Source organism: Mandrillus leucophaeus, unplaced genomic scaffold (genome assembly GCF_000951045.1).
Source record: "Mandrillus leucophaeus isolate KB7577 unplaced genomic scaffold, Mleu.le_1.0 Scaffold372, whole genome shotgun sequence".
NCBI lineage: Eukaryota > Metazoa > Chordata > Mammalia > Primates > Cercopithecidae > Mandrillus > Mandrillus leucophaeus.
The window spans coordinates 1,817,945-1,829,700 of NW_012103943.1; the positions used below are offsets into that span (position 1 = coordinate 1,817,945).

At 37.9% G+C, this 11,756-nt stretch overlaps 1 pseudogene across 1 annotated transcript; it reads right to left on the reverse strand.

Moving 5' to 3' along the window:
- Positions 1-4,554: 4,554 nt before the first annotated feature.
- Positions 4,555-5,281, reverse strand: LOC105546868 (annotated as a pseudogene). Its single transcript, XR_001007153.1, has one exon. The product of XR_001007153.1 is annotated as a cysteine-rich and transmembrane domain-containing protein 1 pseudogene (transcript).
- Positions 5,282-11,756: the final 6,475 nt, after the last annotated feature.

Sequence of the window (11,756 nt, forward strand, 5' to 3'; positions counted from 1 at the left end):
GTGAACCAACATCATGCCACTGCACTCCAGCCTGGGCCACGAGAGTGAAACTCCATCTCAGGAAAAAAAAAAAGAAAATAAATGTGGGCATAGATGCCCGGCTGGGACTTGGTCTTGAGAGAAAAGGCTAAAGCTTAGGTACTAAGTCTGGGGTCTAAAATCTGAGTGACAGCAAGAGTCAGGCTGACCCTCTATTTCAGAATTTCTTATAATTTACCTTTCTAAGATGAAACATAACCTTTCAGTGGCTGTTGAGTTGCTCAGCTAAAAAGGTTTTTGGGAATAGGGATATAAAGCCTAATGTGGAAGGCTGAAAAGTAGCCCCCTAAACACATCAGGTCCTAATCCCTGGAACCTATAAATGTTACCTTATAGGGAAATAGAGGATCTTTGAGGATATGATTAACTTAAAGATTTTGAGATGGAGAGATTATCCAGATGGGCCCTAAAAGCAATCTCAAGCGTCCTTCTAAGAGAGAGGAAGAGGTGGATGACACACACAGAGGAAGCCATGTGATGATGGAGGCCAAGATGGGAGAGTGCTGCAGCCACAAGCCAAGGAATGCTGGCAGCTACAGAAGCTGGAAGAGGTGAGGAATGGATTCACCCCTAGGGCCTTTGGAAGCTCTTGACTTCAGCCTAGTGAAACTGATTTTGGACTTCAGGGCTGCATAACTACAAGAGAATACATTTTGTATTGTTTCAAGCCACCTCGTTTGTAGTAATATGTTACAGAAACCATAAGAAATTAAAATAACCAGGAAATTACAGTAGGGAAGGCTAAAATGGATATAGTAGAAAGAGTGAGTGCTTTGGACAAAAGTAGAACTCAAATCAAATCCCTCCTGATAATATTAAACCAGCATGGGAAATACGTATGCAGCCACTCGCCCTCCCCTGCCAAAGCAAATATGGCTCATCAATACCAGAATTTTTTCCCAGATATGAGCTCAGAATATATTTCAGCACAGGTCTCTTGACAACCATAAGAAATAACATGTGATATTAAACTCAGTGACTATTCCTGTAGTTACACTAACCATTATTCATTGGGTACCTACTATGCCAGGTATTTTAAATAAAAATATACTTAATTGTCCCAACAAATTGAGGAGACAGTTTTCTTCTTTACTTTGGTTTACAGACAAGATAATTATATATCACAGAGTTGAAGTGGCATTTCCCGAGGCACAAAGCTCTAAAGAAACAGGATTGGCATTCAAAGCCAGGTCTCCCTGACACCACATCCCATTCCACTACCAGGCACAACCAGTCACTTGGATTTTCTGAGCCACAGCTTCCTCATCTGTAAAATGGGGCTGCTGATCTCCACCTGGAAAAGCGCATTTGAGGGTTGAGTGAGATCATTAAAAAAGACAGGGGCCCCAGTAGACTGTGTCTGGCACAATGCTGCATGGGCTAATGTTAGCAATCCAGGCCTCTTCACTGCAGTGCAACGGAGAGAGGTTGGGCCTCAGCTGGAGTAGCACAAAGCCCTGACCTGGCGTCTACTGGAAACTCAGCCCATTCCTAGACACACCTCAACCCCACAGCTAGGTCTTTTTTCTCTGGAGGGACCACACCTACAGCCAGAGAGCAACAGGGTCACTGTGACCTGGGCCAGAATACTCTGTAAGGTCAACACGAGCCAGGACAAGGAATCACAATTACAAAACCAGCAGTCTTTTAACCAGGATCTAACCAAGGACTAGTACAGGGAGGACGTCAACAGCGTGGAAGGGAACAGCATTTTGATCTGTTCTCCCTGGACCCTCTGGGGGCTCTCCTCCCATTGTGGGGAGGCAGATCGAATCTGAGGAAACAGCAGGGCGTCAGCACCAAACATCCCTGGGTTCAAATCCTGGCCTTCCTTACCTACTGGCTGAGTTGTCTTGGATGCACTTTTTCACCTCCCCAAGCTTCGGTTTCCTTATCTGTAAGATGCGGGTATGAATCACAACATGCCATGTGGATCAAACGGATTAGTGCAGGCAACGGAGTAGATGCTCAATAAGTGTCAATTTCCCTTATTTTACCCATTCCCCAAGAGCCTGCCTGCAGAGCACCCTCCTTCCCAGAAGCTCTCCAGCTAGATTCCAGCAGCAAGTCTAGGGTCCATTGGGAAGGGCAGTAACATCCTGGGCAGGCAGGTGCTGTCCTGGGAGGAAGGAACCGTGGAGATGGCAGGGCCTCCTAACAAGTTCTAGTCCCAAGAGGCTCACTCACAGCTCTCTCTCTGTGGAACGTGGGTGGGAGGGAAAGGAGTTAGGCACAGTCCTGCAAACCTAGTCTCAAGCAGATAAAATATAAATTGCATATTCTAAGGAAAAAGAGTGCAGTCACCTTTATATTTTGGTATCAACAATGTATGAACAGCTGGTTCTGGGCACAACAGGAAACCTGCACCCACGCTACTCCTTTATCGCAGTTCATCTCTTGGCAAATAATTACTCTCCCTGCAGGCACCCTCATGCGAGCCTTCTAACTATACCATTGTTGGGTTTCATGTCAACTGAACAATAAATCAAATGTGGACCAAGATGTCTGATCAAAATGTGCTGGGGAGTAAACAGTGGGAAGTACATGATATTAGTGACGATACTGGGAATGGGGGCATCATCTTTCTTCCTAAGCTTTGCCTTGAGACAGGCTTCCTTCATCTCTGTTAATCCTGTTAACATTGAAACTGTAACCTGGACCCCAAGTGACCCAAATTACTCTACCTCTGAAATGGACAGAACTGCGTTCACTGTCATTTCCCATCAAGGGACCCTGAGATGGTTTGATTAATGAATGACTAAAATACTAACAAATACATAGCAAAAATAAATACTAGCAAATATATATATTTATAGCAAATACATATAGTAAAATACTAGCAAATATAGCAAATATATAATGAATAATTTCTCAACAACTTTTTCCTTAGTGGCATTTGGCTTTCTTCTCTGAATTTTTGCTACCATCAAAAGCCAAGTTCCTCATTGGAGAAAGAGGGCAGTGTTTATTTTAATATTTTATTTTAATACGTTGATTTATTTTATATTTAACAGTTTTTAAGGTTTAATTAACAAATAAAAGTTATATATGCTTAATGTGTACAAACTGATGTGAATATATACACACACACACACATTGGGAAATAATCACCACAATCATGACAATTAACACACCCATCATCTCACTAATTCCCTTTTTCTATTTTTCCTTCCTTCCTTCCTTCCTTCCTTCCTTCCTTCCTTCCTTCCTTCCTTCCTTCCTTCCTTCCTTCTTTCCTCCCTTCCTCCCTTCCTCCCTTCCTCCTTCCCTTCCTTCCTTTCTTGTTTCCTTCCTTCTTTCCCTTCTTTAAGGTGAGGATACCTAAGATCGACCCCCTTAGCAAATTTCAAGTATACAGTACAGTATTATAACTATAGTCACCACACTGTACATTAGATCCCCAGAACTTCTCTATCCTGCAGAACTGTAATTACACTTTGACCAACATCTCCCCCGCCTTTCAGCCCCTGGGAACTACCATCTGACTCTCTGTTCCTATGAGTTTCAGTTTTTTGGATTCCACATGTAAGTGGGATCATATAATATTTGTCTTTCTGTGTCTGGCTTACTTCATTTCACATGATGTTCTCTAAGTTCATCCATGTTGTCACAAGTGGCAAAATTTCCTTCTTTTTAAAGGCTAAATAATATCCCATAGTAGAAATATACCACAATTTTTTTTTATCCATTCAGCCATCCATGGGCATTTGGGTTGTTCCCATATCTTGGTGATTGTGAACAATGCTGCAATGAGCACAGAAGTGCAGGTATCTCTGAGATCCTGATTTCATTTTTTTTGGATGTACACCCAGAAGTGGGATCATATGGTAGTTTTATTGCTAACTTTTGGAGAAATCTCCAGACTGTTTTTTATAGTGGTTGTGCCACTTTAAATCCCCATCAAAAATGTACAAGGGTTCTCTTTTCTCCACATCCTCATCAACACTTTTGTCTTTTTTGATAGTAGAGCCATCCTTGCAGGTGTGAGGTGATATGTCATTGTGTTATGATTTGCATTTTCCTGATGTTGAGCACATTTTCATTTCCATGCTGACCATTTGTATGCCTTCTGTTGAGTCATACAAATACACCGCATCATACACAAAAATAAACTCAAAATGAAGTTTTGACCTGAAACTGTAAAACTACTAGAAGAAAGCATGGAAAAAAGCCTTCTTGACATTGCTGATGGCAATGATTTTTTGGATATGACACCAACAGAACAGGAAACAAAAGCAAAAATAAACAAATGGGAAATATCTATTTAGATCTTTTGCTCATTTTCAAATTGGTTATTTGTTTTCTTGCTACTGAGTTGTATGAGTTCCCTATGTGTTTTGCATATTAACTCCTTATCAGATATATGATTTGCAAATATTTTCTCCCATTTCATAGGTAGCCTTTCCACTTTGTTGATTCTTTTCTTTCTTCCTTTTTTTTTTTTTTTTTTTGAGGTTTGAACAAATTTATTGAAACATACAAGGTGTAAACAGAGAAATCATTCATGGTGTGTTACATTTTGCCACTACCGTGAATGTATAATTACAAAATTATAAATATATTTTCCACAACTAAGCCTTTGGCCAAAAAAAAGTCACTTAGCACATTTTAAAAGATCAATAAGAAATGTATTTTGGACATTAAAGAGATCAAGTCACTGAATTAAACCGCAGCAGCCCTCACGAATCTAGAATCCCATAGTGCCGAAGGTATAGGTGTCTGTGCAGAGCTAGTCATTTATTACAGCAATCAGAACAGACAGGGGCAGGTACACCTATCAGAGGTGTGGCAGAGCTGGCAGAACAGGATGACTGGGCTGGTCAGGTGAGCATGACCCAGAGACAGCAGCAACAGAAAGCAGTCCAGTAGGCTGTGAGGTAGGTGGATGGTTTCAACTCATCTCTTCTTTGGTCTTCTACCATATACACTGTGGTTTTAGGAGGCTCCTGAGGTCTGCCCTGCCAACTGTACTGTGCGTATCCTTGTATCCTTGATAGGGTACCCTTGAAAAGGTGGGTAGGGCCCCCTCCCATAGTCCTGGGCCCATTTGCTTTTGTGGATAAGGTGGGTATGGGGCTGATGGACCAGGGCCTGGATATGGTGGAGTGTTCTCTTGGTTCATCAAGGACCTGTAAAGTGTACCTCTCCTCTCCACGAACTGGCTGGGTAGTGGTTGGGGGGCGGAACCTGAGGAATCCGGACCAGCCCACAGTAGACTCACCGCACCTGCCTCAAAGCAAGTAATGAGCCACCATGTGACCGAAGCTTTTTAGTTTGATATAATACCGTTTGTTTATTTTTGGTTTTGTTTCCTCTTCTGTTGGTGTTATGTCCAAAAAATCATTGCCAGCACCAATGTCGAGGCCTTTTTTCTATAATTTCTTCTAGTAGTTTTACAGTTTCATGTCTTCATGTCAAAGTCTTTAATCTATTTGAGTTAATTTTTGTATATGATGTGAGATAAGGGTCTAATTTTATTCTGTGTATGACTATCCAGTTTTTCTAATGACATTTATTGAAGATACTATCCTTTCCCCATTGTGTCCTCTTGGCATCCTTGTCAAAGTTCAGTTACCTGTAAATATATGGATTTATTTCTGGTCTCTTTATTCTGTTACATTTGTTTACATGTCTGTTTTTATGTTGGTACCACATTGTTTTGATTACTATAGCTTTGTAATATATTGTCAGCTCCAAGCTTTTTTTTACTCTGGCTTTTTTTTTTTTTTTTTTTTTTTTTTTTTTTTTGTCCCTCAAGATTGCTTTGGATATGGTAGTCTTTTGTGGTTCCATTTGAATTTTATGATTGCTTTTTAAAATTAATGTAAAAATGCCATTGGGGTTTTGATAAAGATTGCATTAAATCTGTATGTTTCTTTGGGCACTGTGGACATTTTAAATATTTTAATTCTTCTAATCCATGAACATGGGATGTCTATCCATTTCTATGTCTCCCTTAGTTTCTTCCCTCAATGGTTTATAACTTTCAGTGTACAAGTCTTTCACTTCTTTAGTTAAATTTATCCTAAGTATTTTATTCTTTTTGTTGCTATTGTAAATAGAATTGTTTTCTTAATTTCGTTTTTGGATAGTTTGTTATTAGCATATAGAAATGCCACTGATTTTTGCAAGTTGATTTTTTATACTGCAGATTTACTGAATTTGTTTATTAGTTTTAATAATATTTTGTATGGAGTCTTTAGGATTTTCTACATATATGATCATGTCACCTTTAAGAGAAGACAGTTTTACTTATTTCTTTTCAATTTGGATAGCTTTTATTTCTTTTTCTTGTCTGATTGTTCTGCCTAGAACTTCTAGTACCATGTTGAATAGAAGTGGTAAGATTGATCATCCTTGCTTTGCTTCATATCTGAGAGAAAAAACTTTCAAATTTTCCCTGTCCATTATTATGTTAGCTGTGGGGTTTTCATATATGGTCTTTACTATGTTGAAGTAAGTTTCTTCGTTCCTTTTTTTTTTTTGAGAGTTTTAAATAATAAATGGATGTAAAATATTGTAAACAACATCTGAATCTTTTGAGATAATCATGTGTTTTTATCTTTCGTTGTGGTAATGTGGTATATTACACTGATTGATTTGATATGTTGAACCATCCTTCCATCTCAGGGATAAATCCTACTTGGTCATGGTGTATGATCCTTTCAATGTGCTTTTGAATTTGGTTTGTTAGTATTTTATTGGGGATTTTTATGTTTATGTTAATTAGGGATATTGCCCTGTAGTTGTTTTTTTTTTTCTTCTTGTGGTGTTTTTGCTAAGTTTTGACATCAGGGTGATCCTGGCCTAAACATGAGTTCAATTATTTGAAAAAGGTGTAAGAATTGGTACTAATTGTTCTTTAAATATTTGGCAGAATTTACCCATTAAGCCATCTAATCCTGGGCTTTTCTTTGTTGGGAAGGTTTTAATTATTGATTCAATCTCAGTGGTAAAATGTGTCTGTTCTTCTTAATTCAGTCTTGGTAGGTTGCATATTTCTAGGAATTTATCTATTTCTTCCAAGTTATCCAATTTGTTAATGAATAATTGTTCATAATGATCGTTTATGATCCTTTTTTATTTCTGACTCATCTGCTGTAGTGTCTCTCATTTTTTATTTTATTTACTTGAGACTTCTTTCTTTTTTTCTAAGTTAGTTTAGCTATGGAGTTTGTCAAATTTGTTTGTCTTTTCAAGAAACCAAATCTTGTTTCCTCGATTTCTTTTCTACTGTTTTTTATTCCATCTTTTATTTATTTCTACTCTCATTGTTACCATTTCCTTCCTTCTGCAAATATGGGACTTGTTTTGTTCTTTTTCTGGTTCCTGGAGGTGTAAAATTAGTTTATTTGCAATCTTTCTTCTTTTTTAAATGTAGGCATTTGTCACTATGAATGTCCTTTTACTACTGCTTTTACTGTATCCCATCAGTTTTGGTGTGCTATTCCTTCAGTTTTGTTTGTCTCTGCATATTTTAATGTTCCCTTTGTATTTTTTTGACCCAATGGTTGTTCAATTGGTTTGTTTAGTTTCAATGTATTTGTAAATTTTCCCAGTTTCTTATTGTTATTGATTTTTAGTTTTATTTCATTGTGATCAGAAAAGATACTTGGTATAATTTTGATCTTCTTATATTTGTTAAGAGTTATTTTGTGACCTAAAATATGATCTATCCTAGAGAACATTTATGTGCACTGGAGAATATGTATTCTTTGCTTTTTGATGGAAAGCTTTGTATATGTCTGTTAGATCCATTCGAACATAAAGTTGTTCAAGTCAGTTTCTTTATTGATTTTATATCTGGTTGTTCTGGCTATGATTGTAAGTTATGTAGTGAAGTCTCCTACTATTATTGTATTGCTGTCAATTTCTTCCTTCAGATATATCAATAGTTTGATTACATATTTTAGTGCTCTGGTGTTGGGTGCACATCTATTTATAATTGTTATTTCTTCCTGGTGGATTGACCCTTTTATTATTATATAGTGTCCCTTTTTGTCTCTTGTGACAGTTTTTGACTCGAAGTCTATTTTTTCTCACGTAAATATAGTCACCCTTGCTTCCTTTTTGGCTACCATTTGCATGGATATATTTTTCCATCCCTTCACTTTCAGGCTGTGTGTGTCCTTAAATCTAAAGTGAGTCTCTTATAGACAGCATACTGCTAGATCTTGTGTGTGTGTGTGTGTGTGTGTGCACGTGTCTGTGTGTTAAATCCACTCAGCAACTCTATGTCTTTCCAATGGGAAGTTTAATCCATTTACATTTAATGTTATTAATAAAGACTTACTGTTGCCATTTTGCTAATTGTTTTTTGTCTTTTTAAAATTATTTTATTCTTCTTTTCTGTCTTACTGTCTTCTTTTAATATTTGTTATTTTTTGGAGTGATTTGCCTTTTGTTTACCTTTTGTGTAGCTATTATAATTGTTTCTTTGTGATAGCACAAGGCTTGCATTAACTAAATTGTAGTTATAGCCATCTACTTTAAGTTGATAATACTTTAATTTTAATCATATACAAAAACTTTACACTTTTACTCCTCCCCACAAATATTTTGTATTCTTAAAGCCAGCATTTACTTCTTCTTTTTTTTATTTTTTGAGACGGAGTCTTGCTCTGTTGCCCAGGCTAGAGTGCAGTGGCATGATCTCGGCTCACTGCAACACTTGTCTCCTGGGTTCAAGTGATTCTCCTGCCTCAGCCTCCTGAGTAGCTGGGATTACAGGCACCCACTACTATGCCTGGCTAATTTTTGTTTATTTTTTAGTAGAGATGGGGTTTCACCATGTTGGCCAGGGTGGTCTTGAACTCCTGACCTCAGGTGATCCGCCCACCTTGGCCTCCCAAAGTGCTGGGATTACAGACATGAGCCACCATGCCTGGCCAACGTTTACTTCTTTTAATGTTATGAATCCACTAACAAATATTTGCAGTTATGCTTATTCTAGATATTTTTTACTTCTATATTAGTTGACTATAATTTATGCACCACTATTAAAGTGTTATATTAATATGCATTACTCTGTATATTTACTTCTTTTTTTTTTTTTGGAGATGGAGTCTCACTCTGTTGCCAAGGCTGGAGTGCAGTGGCACAGTCTCGGTTCACTGCAAGCTCCGCCTCCCGGGTTCACGCCATTCTCCTGCCTCAGCCTCCTGAGTAGCTGGGATTACAGGCACCCACTACTATGCCTGGCTAATTTTTGTATATTTTTTAGTAGAGACGGAGTTTCACCATGTTAGCCAGGTTGGTCTCCATCTCCTGACCTCATGATCCGCCCGTCTCAGCTTCCAGAGTGCTGGGATTACAGGCGTGAGCACCTGGCCTGTATATTTACTTTTACTGGTAAGATTTGTGCTTTCAAACGCTCTGGGGCTGTGCACAGTAGCTTACGCCCGAAATCCCAGCACTTTGACATGTTGAGGCGGGAGGATCACCTAAGGTCAGGAGATTGAGATCAGCCTGCTTAACATGATGAAACCCTGTCTCTACTAAAAATACAAAACTTAGCAGGGTGTGGTGGTGGGCGCCTGTAATCCCAGCTATTCAGGAAGTTGAGGCAGGAGAATTACTTGAACCCAGGAGGCGAAGGTTGCAGTGAGCCAAGATCATGCCAGTGCACTCCAGCCTGGGCAACAGAATGAGACTCCATCTTAAAAATAAATAAATTAATTAAATGATTTACTATTGTTGTTTGGTGTGTTTTCTTCCAATTTGAAGAATCCCTTTAGGCATGTCATTTTGTAAGACAGATCTAGTAGTGACCAACTTCCTTAGTTTTTGTTTTCCTAGGAAAGACTTTATCTTTCCTTCATTTTGAAAGGGTAGTTTTTCTGGGTATATAGTACTCTTGGTTGTTAGCTTTTTTTTTTCTTTTAATACTTTAGTTATATCATCTCACGGTCTTGAACTGCAAGGTTTCTAGTGATAAATTTACTGACAATCATTTAGGGGTTCCCTTATATGTGATGAGTTACTTTTCTCTTGTGGCTTTAAAAATTCTGATTGTCTTTGAGTTTTGAAAATTTAATTACAATGTGTCTTGGTATAAAACTTTTTATGTTCAATCTATTTATGGTCCTCCGGGCTTCTTGAATGTAGATGTCTATTTTTTTCCCCAGATTTAGAAATTTTTTAGTCATTTTCTTTCCGTTTTTAAATAAATTAACTTTTAATTTCAAAGGCACACTGGTACAAAACCAACATTTGGCCCCTTGGGTCAGATTAACAAGGTTTTCTTGGCGCATTAACCCACTCCTTAATAAATAATTATAAAGATTTTAAAAAGATTTATGAAAATTATGTCTTATGACCAAGATGATTAAACTTTAATAGATTTTGTTTATAAAATTTTGAGAAACAGATTTAATTGGCCTCATGCTGTCTTTATTATTAGGGCTTATAGTTTGGGAAATTAAATCTCCTCTCTCAAAGAATGAAAATTTTTGCCTTTAAAAAAAATCTTTGAGTTATCACTTTGGCTAAATGAATGACTTATTTTACAATAACCTGTGATTCTATTTTGTGGAATCAAGTGTTTTAAGCTTTTTATATTTGACAAACTTTCCAACATCAAACTCTAGCTTTGATCCTCATTAATTTCTGATATTAGGTTCCCTTGAAGTCCAAAAGAGACACATTTTCAAGCCTGTAATCCCAGCACTTTGGGAGGCCAAGATGGGCGGATCACGAGGTCAGGAGATCAAGACCAACCTGGCTAACACGGTGAAACCCCATCTCTACTAAAAAATACAAAAAACTAGCTGGGCGAGGTGGCGGGCGTCTGTAGCCCCAGCTACTCGGGAGGCTGAGGCAGGAGAATGGCATAAACCCAGAAGGCGGAGCTTGCAGTGAGCTGAGATCCTGCCACTGCACTCCAGCCTGGGCGACACAGCGAGACTCCATCTCAAAAAAAAAAAAAAAAAAAAAAAAAAAAAAAAGAGACACATTTGGCTTGTTTGATATAATAAAATCATTGTCAAATAAAATAATTTTACTATAACAAAGCTGAATACATCTCATTTGAACATCAGGCTGATAGTATTGTCAAATATGAAATGGGGTTTAACCTTATTTGGATTACATTCATACAAATGTATTATTAGTGTGTATTCCAGGATTGCATGAGATTCCTGTTATTTTAATATGTCTTAGCATATGCTTTTAGTAGTAATTATGATTATTAAGTAAAATTGTTGTATGCCATAGAAGTAAGCAAATTTCCTTGTGAAATGTGTTTTTAACCATGACTGTTCTAAGACTCTTGTAATCCACAGATGTTTTACTTTTATCTTTTTCAATAATCTTTTTGAATTATTATACTTTAAGTTCTAGGGTACATGTGCACAACGTGCAGGTTTGTTATATAGGTATAGATGTGCCAGGTTGGTTTGCTGCACCCATCAACTCGTCATTTACATTAGGTATTTCTCCTAAGGCTATCCCTGCCCCAGCTCCCCACCCCCCAACAGGCCCCGGTGTGTAATGCTCCCCTCCTGTGTCCATGTGTTTTCCTTGTTGAACTCCCACTTATGAGTGAGAACATGCAGTGTTTCATTTTCAGTCCTTGTGATATTTTGCTGAGAATGATGGTTTCCAGCTTCATCTATGTCCCTACAAAGGACATGAACTCATCCTTTTTTGTGGCTGCATAGTATTCCATGGTGTATATGTGCCACATTTTCTTTATCCAGTCTATTATTGATGGACAT